The 14,434-nt window shown below is 41.0% G+C and overlaps 1 long non-coding RNA gene across 1 annotated transcript; it reads left to right on the top strand.

Moving 5' to 3' along the window:
- Positions 1-411: 411 nt before the first annotated feature.
- Positions 412-10,437, top strand: LOC128853649 (uncharacterized). The gene is made up of 3 exons (XR_008452298.1): positions 412-636; positions 3,187-3,485; positions 5,453-10,437. It is a non-coding gene; the product is annotated as an uncharacterized LOC128853649 (long non-coding RNA).
- The last annotated feature ends 3,997 nt before the right edge of the window (positions 10,438-14,434 follow it).

The raw sequence follows: 14,434 nt of genomic DNA, 5'->3' as shown, positions 1-14,434 counted from the left end.
TTTGCTGTACCAACAGGCTTTCCACCGTGAAGAAGATAACGCAGGAGTAGAGCAGGCTGCAGATATGCTTTGGACTAGATTGTGGTATTGAAATATATTGCAGATGGCACTTACCTGAAAGACAAGTACATTTTTATTTTTGTGTCTGCTTGCAATAAACCTAATTAAAAGCTAAGCAGACTGTTTTCCTCTTCACTTAAAATATTACAATTAGAGGCAACATCTGTGTTGCACAGTTTATCATTTGTGTAGGCAATGTTGTGAAATATATTTTCTCACCATTATAAAGTGGTGTACAAAAAACCTGCAAACAACCAATTAGACAACATTACAATGCTAATCTAATTTGGAATAAGACAGCTAAATGTAATTTCTTGTCTTAAAAGCATTTTTCTTATTCCATTACAGAACAGTAGGGAAACTGTGCTCTGTGGTGAGCTTTCACCGTATATGAAGTCTGTGAAATACAGACCGACACTTCAGTTGAACTCAATATCAGGATGTTAGAATTGGAGAAATGTCCCATGGACTCTTCTTGAATCAACAATGTTTGAGTGAAACGAGACTTCCAAGGTCACAGTCACTACCCTGAGTGGCACAGGGAACAGACTTCATCTCTGCACCTTATGGTACATGGTGAGGACAGCTTTTCTTCTCCAGAAGTTACCTAATGCAGAACACAATGGGAGTCCTCTGCAAGGACACAAAGAATTGCTCACTGCCAGCAAGCATCCAGCTGTATTCAGCTTTCTTTTGTGCTGGTATTGCATTCAGTCCCTCACTCCCTCTCTCCTTTACCTCCCACCTCAGCCAATTCCTTAAACCGTCCCTTATACTTCCATCCATCTTGCTGTTAAACCCTGGTGGTGGTTGCACCCTCCTGGGAGATGCTGCGCTTGCAGAGGACATGTAACCCTGTGCTTCCAGGTGCATGGGCAGGGAGGTGGAGAAACATGGGAGCCAGAGTAGTTGCTCATCCTCTGGTGTATGGCAGGAGCACAACCCATTCTCTGTGGTGTGACTCACACCCTCAGGACACTGATTAAGCAGAGGAATACCTCTGTATGCGTTATAAATAGCCTAAGGAATACATAGCCTGTTTCAAGACAAAGTCAAAGGATGACCTTGATTGTTGTCATTGGCAGCTTAAATCAGCCTACGTGCCTTTGCCCAGAGGTGGATCAAACGAGAGCATGTGTAAGAGCATGAATAGCTGTGAGGAGAAACTCCTCCTCTGGGGAATTTCGGTGGTGGCTCTTCTGCCGCTGTGTTACCTGACTGCAACTCCAGCACGGCATCAATAACTCTGGATGGAAATGCAGTGTCAGTATATTAGTGGAGACACTGCGAATAAGCTTGCAGGCAGGACTCTTCAGACTATGTACGTTTAATCTTAGGTGACAGATTTAGCTGGGGTACAAGGGAGTAGCCTTCTCCACGACTGCAGCCAAGTTTATCAGTGACAGTGAATTGATCTGAGCTGCTGGATGCCTACAAGGACAGCCCTGCTATTAATGAGCACAATTGGGGCCACATTAATAGCAGTTTCTTTTGGAAAGACCCCTTTAACCCTCCCCCCACTGTTAGCCCAGAGATATTCAGCAGAGGTTTTTCTCATCTCTGTGCTTTAACCCTCAACTGTGAGCAGTTTCTTCAGCTCTGAGAGTTGTACGCATTCCCGATCATACTTAAGCTGGCAGAGTGTCTTTGTACATCCCATTACAGCTGCCAGTCATCTAAATTACATCATTTACATTGATTTCATTAATACAAAGAGTTTTTACCCATTTAGAATGGAAACTGATTTTCTGTTGCGGTTGTGCACACCATACTTAGAGGTGAAGATATGTTGGATTTTCTTTGCTTTCATGACATCTCCGTTCCCTCCGCCTCACTGGTGTGCACCCACTCACAGAGGAATCGTACTGTGCAGTCAGTTAGGTATGTCTCAGGGTGTTCCTGCTTCTTTCCCACCCATCAGCAATCGTTTCCATAATGCTGCATTTCCTCTGCGTACTTGCCACTTTTCTCCTGTACTGAGATGAAGCACAACTACCTGGTGTACACAGCCACAAGAGAGCATATTAAACTGAAGCTCCTCACCTCATCAGCCTATCGGCTGCAAAATAGCTATACTACAAATCAAACTCTCCTCCTCCCAAATGGAGCCGTTTGTCTCCTAGATGGAAACTTCTCCATGATGAAGAAATCCAAACTTCTATGGTGGTTACAGCTTTGCTTCAACACTGCTTTTCTCCAGAAGCTGTGGAGAAAACTAAGGATAAAAAAAATACAAAATTGTATTTTGTTGTGTCAGTGAAAGGAGGGGTGAAGTGAGAAAGGGAAAGCTTATTTTAAAATAAAAAAAAAAAAGTCAGGAAGTTTCTATTACAGATGAAAGGTGGAACTGAAAACTCTGGAAAGCCAGATCAAATGCCATACAGATAGATTCCCTCAGTGATTAATTAGTTTGAAAAAAAAAATCAAATAAACTGTGTTTTTCACTGTTGCTTTTGCTGGATCCCATGTTATGCTCTTGGTGATCCCAAGGGTAGCCCTCCGCTGCTGTCTGTTGCAAACTACTTTGTTCTGGTGCACTCTGCTCAGTCCCAGGCTGCTCCCTCCCACAGAGAACACAAAAGGATAACAGAAAATCCTCCACATCTATGGAGAAGAGTTATCTTTGGTGGGGGAGTCATCACTTTAGCTCTTATTGTACTCTGCTTTGAGGCAACAAGGCTTTTGCTGTTCAGGTCTTTGCACTGCTCAGTGACTTCGGGACAGAACAAGTTGCTTGTTCTCTCTCATGAAAACCATCCCATGTCTGGAAGGAAACTGAGAACAGAATGGAGAGAGAGAAAACAACATGATGATCACAAATTGCCTTTCTGATCTGATTTGCTTTCATCCTAGCTCTGGAGTACAAAATGTTCTGACTGCTGGCAGCAGTGCCAGAATTAGATAGTTCTTAATTACTATCAGTCCTTATATATGTTTGTTATATAGCCAGTATAAGAGAAAAATTGCTCAATAAAACTTTTGTTTCATGAGCTATGGGAACTTCGCAGCATAAGCCAGTGTGTACACATTGGTATCAGACACTGTGTGGTATGATATATGTTCTTAAGGAGAAAACCCAACATATTTAACCACTGTGGTAGTAACAGTGCTTTTCTCTTGTCCTAGACACCCTGCAGACACTGCCAACCTTACCCCATTCAACAGACCTGGCACCCAAAGGGTGTGTGCGCTGCTGTGCCCTGCAAAGCCGCGGCTGTGCTGAGCCTGGTACCTGAGCGCTGCTCAACACCCAGCTGCGGCGAGAGAGAGTGATAAAGACAGAAATGAAAGATGGTATAGCACTCAAGGAATAATCAGTATCCTCAATTGTGTTTGTTGAATGAATCTGGGAGTAAAACCTGCTGCCCCACAAGTCTGATCCTGCTGGTCTGTCCAGTGGCAAGGAAGAACTGCAGGGCAGCCCGGTGGGTTTACAAACCTGCACAAAGCCACATTGCCCCAACACAACGAGACTGGGGATAAGGAGTCAGTGGCTTTTTTTCTCCGTGATTCCTCCAGCTGCTGTTGGAGGCAGCTTGCTCTGAAGTAGTCTGGCTGTGAGCTTGGGCTTGCTTTCCCAGCAGCATTCAATGCAGACCATGCTTACATCTGGGGCTCATCCGAGTACTGCATTCTCCTGGCTGCGCTGCAAAACACGGCATGTTATTCTGCTGAGGAATCACCTTCTTAGTCTGCCCTTTCTTTCTCTTGCTCCTTTTTCTTCTGGTTCTGAGGCTTCCTGGGGTTGTGCAGAAGAGGGCAGGGATGAGATGATCTCATCCCTGCATGAGCAGGATGAGGCCAGTGCCATGAGCATCTGAATGTTGAAGCAGATATCACAATATTTGAAATTTATTTCAGGCTGCTGAAAGAAGAATAGCTGTGCCAATGATGTTTAACAAAACGTCTGTTTGTCCTGGGTCAGTAGGCACCAAAGGCAACCACCCGTTCCTGCCTATCCATTCCCCAGCTGAGCTGCCCGGACCTGACCGCCAGCCAGGCTTTTAGGTCATCCAGCTGCCATCGGTTTTCTTGGCAGCTGAAGAGAACAGAGTTCTCCCAGAAGCAGAAGAAAGCCTCACCGTATTACTTTTCCATAATGTCTGCCCTGTGTCCTTCACAGCTGGACTTCCAGGCTGCAGTCACTTTTACCAGGAAACTGGAAACCTTTTCCTTTCACACTCGTGTGGGATGGGAAAAAATGTATGTGACTGGGATCTGTGTTTATCAATGTATAGAAAAGAAGTTAGTTGGTACCAAAGTAGTCAACAACACGTGCCCTGGCCCTTAGATGAACAAATAAGATATCCACAAGGATCAATAAACAAAATGTAACAGCGATAAAGCTCTGACACTTGCCTGGCTTTTGGCGTGCAGGTAGGCAGTGGGCTGCCCTGCCTGGCTAACCTCCCCTCTCTCCACTGACTTACCGGCACGGTGCCAGGGAAGGGAGCATGTGGCAGTTATTTGTCCCTCTAATCAAAGGGACGTGCTTGTGAAAAAAAGAAAAAGGCAGCAAAGTTATTGCTTGTGCCCACACAGGTTAGGAATGACGGATCTTGCTGCGAACAGGGGAGCTGTGCTGCTTTTGGGCAGCCAGGTATCCAACCTGCAGTTTCTCAGTTTTAATGCAGGTTACGCTCAAGGGTCACAGGGGACAGGAGGAAAGCAGAAAGGAAAGGTGCTGGGGTAGAGCCATTTACGGTTCCCTGTGAAATATTTTTTCCACTCTCATACTATTAAAGTCTTTATGTTTTTTTTTTAAATGCTCAAACTGATTCCTCTTTTCCAGGCTCAGATTTGATTTAAAGTGCTGTAAGGCTTCTTAGATCTGTTTTGGATTAGCCTGTTCAGACAAGCCTGCAGGCAGATCCCATTAGCACTTACTCTTTCCCCCACCTTGGTGAAGTCCTTTTGCTGACCCAGAGGATGACGAATGGCTGAAAGTGTAAACTCTGAGACAATCAGCAACTGCAGCTGTAAGCACATATGCACAGACGTACTAATTCACCCGCAGAGGCTGCGGAGGTAAAGAGAAAATATCACAAATGGGCGGACAATGCAATGCAATATGTACCCATTTGTCTTTTTTTTGCTAGAATATTTGCAAATTCTATTTGCCTTAATTTTAGCGGATGAACTGGTGCATTATATGGCTGATAATTCTCAGGAAAGTTCCCTGCCTAATTTCTTTTTTATTCCATTAAATCTTTTAATAATTCAAATTCAACCTAGAAAATAACTGCAAGGAACCCTTTGTCATCTCAGCTATGTAGTGGAGAGCCTAGACCCTGCCTCTCTGATGCTGGACTACTTAAGACTTCTCCTGTTCAAATTATTAGGCCTAATTTAGGCTTTATTAATTCTGCTTGTTCCCAATTTTAATTCACAGACCAAAGAGGCTGATTGAGATGATTCTCAGCACAGCCAAAACCAGCTGATCATGGTGCCTGTTAATTTTGATTGAGCTCTTCCATATACAGGGAAGTATCTCCTCTGGCAGCAGTAATTCAATGGGAAGTTACTGGATCTCAACAAATACAGCCCACCACAGTGCTCCATGCTTCCATCTGTGGGCAGACAGAGCGGAGGAGGCTATGAACTTACTGAAGAATATGGAATTGTACGTACTAGGAGGTATTAAATAGTATGGGCAAAACTGAAGAGGTTAATCTTCCTTCTTTGTCAACATAGTACCTGATGAAACATGGAACTTAACTTGTCTAAAATCATGTACGTAGATACATGCATATGTATATATATATATATACAAATCTTCTGGGTATGCATGTATGTATTTCAAAGCAGGGATATTGGAAATGCACATCTTTGCTTCCCAGGGTTACAGTATTTTGTGATTGCTCAGTTTAAATCCTCCCACTGCATAATTGCCAGGATGAAAATTATTTTTTGGTTCCTTTCCTCCTGTACAGTGTTAATTTTTTAATGTCAAATATGATGCCTTTGACACTCACAAAAAGTATCAATTTGTAAATTAATTTATTTATAGGTTTTTCTATAGAGTTCAGCACCATCAAGTCTGAATGCCCTTCGAAAGTTGCTAGGTGACACTGTCATACCTCAGTCTGATGAACAAATGAGAGCTCGTAATGTTGATGCAGTGACTCCAACCAAACATCCTGCTTTCATTTTGACAGAGGCTTTTCTTTTTTATTTTTTTTGCAAACCATTGTAGGTTTGTTATGAACTGCAGGCAAGCTCAAATTATACTTTTCACCAGCTATGATTTAGTTCATAACTAAACTAGTTCATAAAATCAGTGCATATCTTTCCATGTTGTTTTCATGGAAATCAGAGCAAATTCATATATATGCATGAGCAACAATATTCATAGACTGATGCAGAAAAGAATTTTCCACAAATTCTAACCTGAATTTCATTTATCGATGTAGCTAATTCCTTGTTTTCTTGCCTGTATTGAAATGGAGTACAGCTGACCTGAAGAGCGCATCGTCTTTGTAACACTCCTTTGCCTTCAGGAAGAGTGGTTAAAATCCCATATGTGCAGTGGAGACAAGGTCCTGCACACGGAACAGGAACATGTGAACATATGTACTTGTGAGTCCAGGACGGTGCATTCAATTCTGACATTATGGATCTGTAATCAGAACAAGCAAGTATTTTTCTGGCTTCCTCCCAGTAACTGGAACTATAATAGTTAATAGAAGAGCTTTATGGCAGGGAAAAGGATGAAAAGAGCAAATACCCTTTATTTTTTTTTCGTAATTTTCCTTCTTTTCTTTTTTTTTTTTTCCTTAAAATAAGCATTTTCTATTTTGAAATAATAACCACACTACATTGACTCAGAATGTTCACAAGGTGTTTCCACTTACATGGAGTTGGTGAGAAATGTGTTTCTAACAATTTCCTGCAGGAAACCTATGGAGCTGGGAAATGTCTCTCAGTGGGGCTCGTCTGCAACGAAATTGTGGATTTGAAAAGGGGCTGTGAATGGGCTTCCAAGGCTTTGGCCTGGCTCTCTCTAGCAACATTTTTGTGATCCAAATTGGCATTGATTCGAAATGTGTTCCTGTGCAGGGTAAACAATAGCTTAGAGCAGTTGCTAATTAGTGCGGCTCTGTTCTGTTCTTGCTTTTCATGTCTAGATACCTCTTTCAGAAATAAGAAGCAGAAGGAAAACATGCAAGCAGAAGAATCAGAAGGCAAAGGAAGAGAAATGGATGGGGATTGCAAGTGAAAAATTAATGAGGAGAGACCTCATTTCACAAAGCTTATATAAAGCCGGGCTGCATCTGTGTGAGGAACAGTGACCCAGAAAGAGAAATCTGTAAAAATTTAGAGCAAAGTGCAGAACTTGGTTGCCTCTTTTCCTTTGAGATGCACCTACATTAACAAACAAGGATCCCTCTTGCCTATGGCCACCGCAAGCTCACCTTTGAAGGTTGTTCCTTGTTTTCCCATGCTTGGGAAGCAGCCGGGTGCTCTCAGTGCTCATGGAGAGGTGGTGGCTGAGCAGGAGTCCAGAGAAACTGCACTGTGGGCTCAGTGTGGCTTATCTCACATTTATTTTGCGATACAGACCTCCTTATGCAGCCATATTTTTTCTATCCATTCATCATATATATATATATATATATGATGACGACATATATATACACACACACACGTGTCTAGTGGGACATGTCCCTGCCCATCTCAGGGGTGTTGGAACTCAATGATCATTAAGGTCCTTTCCAATCCAAACTGTTCTATGATTCTATGATTCTCTATAAATATAAGTAAAAGCACTTAACTTCTGGCCAATTTGAAACTCTTTGTAACACCACAGCTGCCTGATGAGAATCGCCTTTTTGGAATGCTCAGGATTGTTCCCAGCATAGGTGAGCAGGTCAAAATCTCTGTTTGTGGGGGCAGCAGAAGGTTGCAGAAAGTAATTATTGCGGAAAAAAAAACCCATTCCTAAAATGGCAGCTGGGTAGTACTAAAAAGGAAGGGGAATATTTCTCATTATTTTACAATTCAAACTATTAATTCATGGGTATGTTCTTTTATAGCCAAACCCAGGAGAAAAAGACCTTAGTACCTTTCATGTCAGGGCTGAGATTCTCACCCCAAATACTCACTACTTTCTGCCTGAAAAACAGGGTATTTCATAGTTTCCCTGAAAAAGAAAGGAGCACCTGTGGGAGTGCCAAACCAGCACACTAATTTCAATCACACCCCTCGCTTACTCGTCTGGTGCCCTGAGTGGAAACTCAGAATTATTTAAAATGAAAGTTTTATCTTCTATACTGGGAACACCTCAGGAAATATCCAGCAGCTCACTTTCTGTGCTACTAATGGGTCTCCAGGTATTAACACAGCACACCTCTCCTACTAATTTCTACTGCCGTTCTTTGCCTTATAGTTCGAATAAAGGGATGGAGGCATCATCTGCTATCTCGTCGCATAAGCTTTTTCTCTGAGTAACATCATGCGTTAGCAGTCAGTCTAATTTGATTGTTTCCAAACCAGAAAGGACAGCTGTCAGCCGCCTCCCAGAACAAATTCAAAGGCTATAATCAAGAAATCTTCTCCAAGAAGTTGTTTCAAGCAGCTGCTTATCACTCTTCAAAAGACTGGGAAGACAAACTAGTCAATTTATTCTAATGGACAGGTACAATCTGAGTATTAGTATCTTGCTAATATTGACTGATAAGATTTAAACGAATTTGAATGCTGTGGATGTCAGCTGCTAGACTGGCAGGAGACGAAGCAGTGTTGATAAATAGTTGTACCTGCAAAAGAGAGTAATTACAGTTTATTTTCTTAGGTGTTAACTATTGAAATTAATAATGTTTAAAACCTGCACTTTGTAAATCTATTCAGATTTCCCTTTGAAATAATTGTTGCAGTTCTCATAAGGTTGCAAGGAACCACCACAGATTAGTAGGGATTTCTCCTGATAAATCTGATCTGAGTTCTTTATAGATGTGGCACCAATATTTCCTGCCCTCTCCTAACTCCTCCTTCCATCCAGAATCCACTGACAACTTAAAACATGCTTATTCGCCTATCACTTGTGCCAGGTAGGGCAAAGGATTGTTCTTTCCACTTAGAGACTGGGAGGACAACCATGGAAAGGCTGCTCCCCCTGTCCTGGAAGGAATTTAGCTCTGTCAGCATCACTGAGCAACACCTGCAGCTGATGAACCATGAAGCAGCATATTTATTTTCCTACATGCGAGCTGTCCAGGGCCAGATCCCTGGGATATCAGCCAGCAAGGCAACCTCACCCTGGCTGTTTTAGTGTATTTATGCATTTTGGTTTCGTTTAAGACTGCTGTTGCAGAGGGAGAGACTATTAAACCATCCATTGCAAAGTTAGGTCTAGAAAAATACACACTTCCCAAAATCTGGTTTCTTTCTGTTTTAGCAGCACATTACCTCTTTTGCCCTTGCTACCTGAAGCTTTCTGACCCTGGGACCTCTGCACTGAGGGAAGAGCATCCCTAGGGCCTGGCTCGGAGATGCTTGGGTAGCCAGCAAGTGACTTCTTAACCTCAAGATACCAATTAAGAAATGCCCTTGAGTCAGCTCCAAGTCAGGTAACAAAACAAAAGGCTCCAAAAGGCCTAAGGAGTGTTGGATGCTCAGTAGATAACAAGACCTGCAAGACCTTACTGTTGGTGACAGGCAGATAATTTCAAAACATAGAGCTTAAGTTTTACCGAAAGTTCTTTAAAACCACTTACGTACAGTTTTGTTTTCAGAAATACTAGCAAATTTTTCACTTTCCTCTTCCCAAATATCCGATTATTTAACAGAGTTGAACTATTATTGCCTTAACAAAGAAAGAACTGTTCACAAGCTCGTAAAAGTATTTTTCCAATAAATCCTCTGTTTTGTCTTTTGTGAGCTGAAACAACCTTTGATGCTGACAGACAATTGATTAGAGCTAGATAAACAGTATTAAGCAGACAAAATATTTCTTCAATAAGAGCATTCAGGGGTTTCTGAATAATATCTTATCCCTTATCAATCTTTAAAAGGATTTTTATTTATCACTGAAGTGCATATCTAAACAAATTACAGAACAGTGGTTTGCCTGCAAACCATTGACTTGGACTATCTACTTTTTATCAAACAAAGCTAATTTGCAGTTTAACCTATTTCCTGCTTTTCTGAGGGGATTGTAACTTTTCGGTATGAGAATAAAACATTATTACACGCAACAAATAGAGCATATCTAAGCACATACTTTCAACAAAATACTTTTCAAACTTTTGATGTTTGTGGTCATTATCATGAAGGTTAATGATCACAGGAGTAATCACAAGCAATAGGTGCTGAAACTCTTTCAATGAAGAAGCAGAAAGTGAATATGAAGCTTTAACATCCTGACATTTATATGCATCCATTTTTTGTCTAACTCCACAAATTCCATTTTGCTTCAAGATTTCTGCATTTTTATACCAAAAGCACTGTATGGAAAGCTGATGTTTTGAAAATGGACAGAGCTCACATTAATCCTGCATCACGGAAAAACTTTTGCCATAAGCCGCAACTGCTATGAAATACATGTTTCTGTTGATTGAAAAAGTAATTATCAACTTCTGTATAGTGGGGGTGATACAGAAATCCAGAAATTCCAGACTGTATTCAAAATGATGAGGTAAATTTAATTAGTATATTTAGTTTAGTTTCTTAGTGTATGCAGTTTCTTAGTATATGCAGAACCTACCTCTGTCACTGGATGCAGTGTAGGCTTCGCCACTGACCCCAGAGGGTGGAGGGGTGCTCCCTCCAGCGCCCACCCCTGCTTTCACACAAAACAATTCTACTGTCTCTTCCAACCTGCCCTTCAAGAATAATATGCGTTAATGAAATTGCTCTACTAAATTTGTGACTACTGATCCAGATGTAAAAATATAGCTCCCCTCAGTAGAAGTCAAATATGATTAAGCCCTCCAACAAACAATTCTGTATTTTCAAATGCTGTGATTAAAAGTCCAGTTCCAGAAACACATAATAGATATAAACCGCAGAGAGGTCTTAAAGATGGGCTATAGCTCATTTTCCTGTGCAGCTTGTCTTTCAGTTTCCCGCGTTGCTAAGATACTGGCAGTATTATCTTTCATTATGTATCTGGCGTTTGAAGATTTATATTCTCTTATCCCCTGAAAAAGTCTCCTTCATGTAATGCATCCATACCTTTACCTGCACCTTTCCTTTCGGAAAGAGCAGGTGGAGAGTGTGGATGTGATTCTCCATGCAGATAAAGCCATGGACCTCCAGTTACTCCAGCGGAGCACTCCTGCCTTCCAACCATTTACAATCTGGCCTGGTAAACACCGCTGCTTTAATTGGCAATCAGCAGTTTTGAGGCTGTCATACCAGGTAACATTGACTCTTCTATAAATGCAAATAACTACCCTGTCCTAAAAGATGCTAGAATTATTTTGTATGGAGGTTCTGATTTTCAAAGTTAACTTTCAAATTCTATGCTCAAATACCTAATTGCCTCAATCAAAATATTTTAGATACCTAAACGGGTTTGTGTTTTAGCGATCTACAATCAGCCTTGAACCATCATGAAGCCTCCAGGGAAGCTATCTTCAAGATTTTATAAATCATGGTGTCCATTTCCAGGAGAACTGAAGATGGAGTGATTTGAAAGAAACTCATTCTTTAAAGTTCATCACTCTCAGTAACCGTGATTAAACACTATATAATTTAACATTATTTGCTGATAGAAAATCAAAGCACTTGCCCCCAGCATGCTGACATTTACAGCAGTGGAGAACATTCACACATTTTATGCTTATAATAACAGATGAGGTATGAAATGGATTCTGATAATGCTTTGAACACCATGTAAGTCTTGTCATTTATCACAGCATATGAGCTTGCTGTGGATCTCTACCATTATTATGATATATTTCTATACAGCTGAAGTAAAGAAAAGCTTTATTTTGATGATGGATAGTAGATGACTCTTCAAAAGTCCAGTAAGAAGGTTCTTTTCAGGCAAGCCCCATAGTAGTGCCAATCTCATTTCTTACAGGATTGGTTTTTTTTTGTTTTGTTTTTTTTTTTTTTTTTAATAAAGGCCTGGGTAGAAAAAGCTGCTGTGGATTTGTCTTTCTGCAAAGGGATCAGATTCTCTCCTGAGATGCTCTACTGTCTTACATTTCTGTGAAACTATGATATATCGCAAATAACCAGTTACGTGGAGTAATCTCAAGAAACTGCAAATCAGTCTAAATTTTAAATGAATGCAACTTAACTGCACATGTAGAGTCAGAATAACCCTTTTAAATAAGCTGCCTTCCAAATTAGTATTAGGATTTAAAATATTTATTTGGTGTGCGATTGGACTCCTTTGTTGGAAGGAGCTGGAAAGTTAGATTCCTTTGGGCTGTAAATGTTATCTTTATTTTTTTTTTCATCTGAGAGCTAATAGCTGCAAGCACAATTCTGATTCTTTGATGTCTCTGGACTACATTTCCTCCTTACAGTGAAATTGAAGATTATGAAAAGGACCAAAGGATCTTCAGAACAGATTTTCATTATTTATATACGTTCAAAATTTTTGAGAAATCATATTTGAATCTTTACAGCATTACCTCCTCTCAAAACAGCACTAAAAGCAAAATCATTTTAGTCTACTACAAGTGCGGGTCTATTCTTCACAGTCCTCCAATCTTAACTGAGAACATACACAAATGCATACTTTACTTGTATTACTGATGAAACTTGTTAGACGCTTCAGGCCCTGAGTGACCTCTGAACAATGCTTGAAAGTAGTTCAAGATTTATTTTTTTAAAATCTCTGGAAGGCCTTGAACACGTTCATGTTCTCCCTTCATCACTACAGTGTGCCGTCAGTCTTGGTACTTGTTAGTCCATCTCTTGCTATATCCCATGTACACAGTAACAGAATGAAGAATCCTCTCTCCCCTTCAGATCTTGATTTAGCTCATGACATTACTGGCCACAAGCTGCCTAAACATTGTGAAAGAGGAACCGCTAAGATCAAGCATATATAAATGTTTGTTCTTTCTGGCAAAAGTCTTTAAAATTAGAATATAGGCTCTAAAAAAAATTTCAGTTTAATCCAGTTGATTTTAAATGAGCTCTACTGACCTGTCTGCAGTCTACTAATCTACATTTGTCCTTTTTTTTTTTTTTTAATAAAGCCAATATATGTGCAGGAGTTCCCCAGCTGATCTGTTTTAGGTTAAATAGAACTATGTTACTAAAATGAGGAGGATAACTAGCATGTGAGACAAGGTCTCAGCTGTGCTTGGACCATTTGGCCCCATTGGACTCAGTCTCTCAGGGCTTGAAGTGTCTATCTAACATGTTTTATGAGTTGGCTACTTATTAAATATTTTTCAGTGTTTGGGAATAATACTTTCTTTCCATTAGATGCCCATCCCCGTCGCATGCAAAGTACAATGCTGAGGAAGGCTGAGGTCTCTGCTAACCCATGGGAACAGCCCATGGTACTAGAAGCATAACAGCTGCTAAACCAAGGCATTCACCTTTAGAGCCCAGCTTTGCTTTCTACCTGGCTTCAAACTCTTATAGACACTGCAGACAAAATGGAGAACAAGATCTGAACAACTGAAAGCATAACCGAGAGCTCCGACCAGTTTCTTGTCAGCGTTATCTGAAGCAGTTGCTGAGATTACCTGTGGCTCTGTGCCACTCTCTTGCTGAGGGCAATAAACTGTGGCAGAGAAAGAGCCCCCGGGGCTGGCAGCACTGATGTGTTAAACTTCTGCCCCTCCCCAGTCCCACAAAGATCTTGACTCAGCTTTGTGGGGTTGAACTGATGGCAACAACAAACCAGCAGCTGTTAATGACTTGTTTTCTGTGAAGTCGGGGTTAAGACTCAGTTTCCATGGAGCCTAAACTTGACATTTTAGTTATAGCGATGATCATTTACAGAGCTCTGCTCATCTGTAGAACATCACAATAACTACATGAGTTCTTTGGACACTAACGTGGAAAGAACCTTGCAAAGTCTACCTGGAGGTGAGAGTATGCTTCAGTAGCTGCACTGGGGCCAGTGGATAAATAACTGTCATCCTTCAATGCCTTCAGACAACAGATTGCTACCTCTCTGGTGTTTTAGCAAAAATAACGATTCAAACTCTATTTAATCTCAGCCTTGTTTATGTCTGACAATAATCAGGTGTCATATTTAAGAGCTGGGCAGCAAGTTCTGCTCACAGTTGTCTCATGTACTGATAATTACAGTGAGTTCCAATCACCAGCAATGTCAAAAGTACTTCATAGATCTTCAGTGTTATTTGGTCAGCTCTCTAAATCCCACCCTCTGTGACCATTATCTTCAAGAGGCTCTTGTCTCTGAGTTTATATTTTTACTCATCAGTGCTGC

The sequence above is a fragment of the Cuculus canorus genome, chromosome 14, assembly GCF_017976375.1.
Source record: "Cuculus canorus isolate bCucCan1 chromosome 14, bCucCan1.pri, whole genome shotgun sequence".
Classification (NCBI taxonomy): domain Eukaryota; kingdom Metazoa; phylum Chordata; class Aves; order Cuculiformes; family Cuculidae; genus Cuculus; species Cuculus canorus.
Note: the sequence above shows the minus strand (reverse complement) of the source record. Positions and strands in the feature narration are given on the sequence as shown.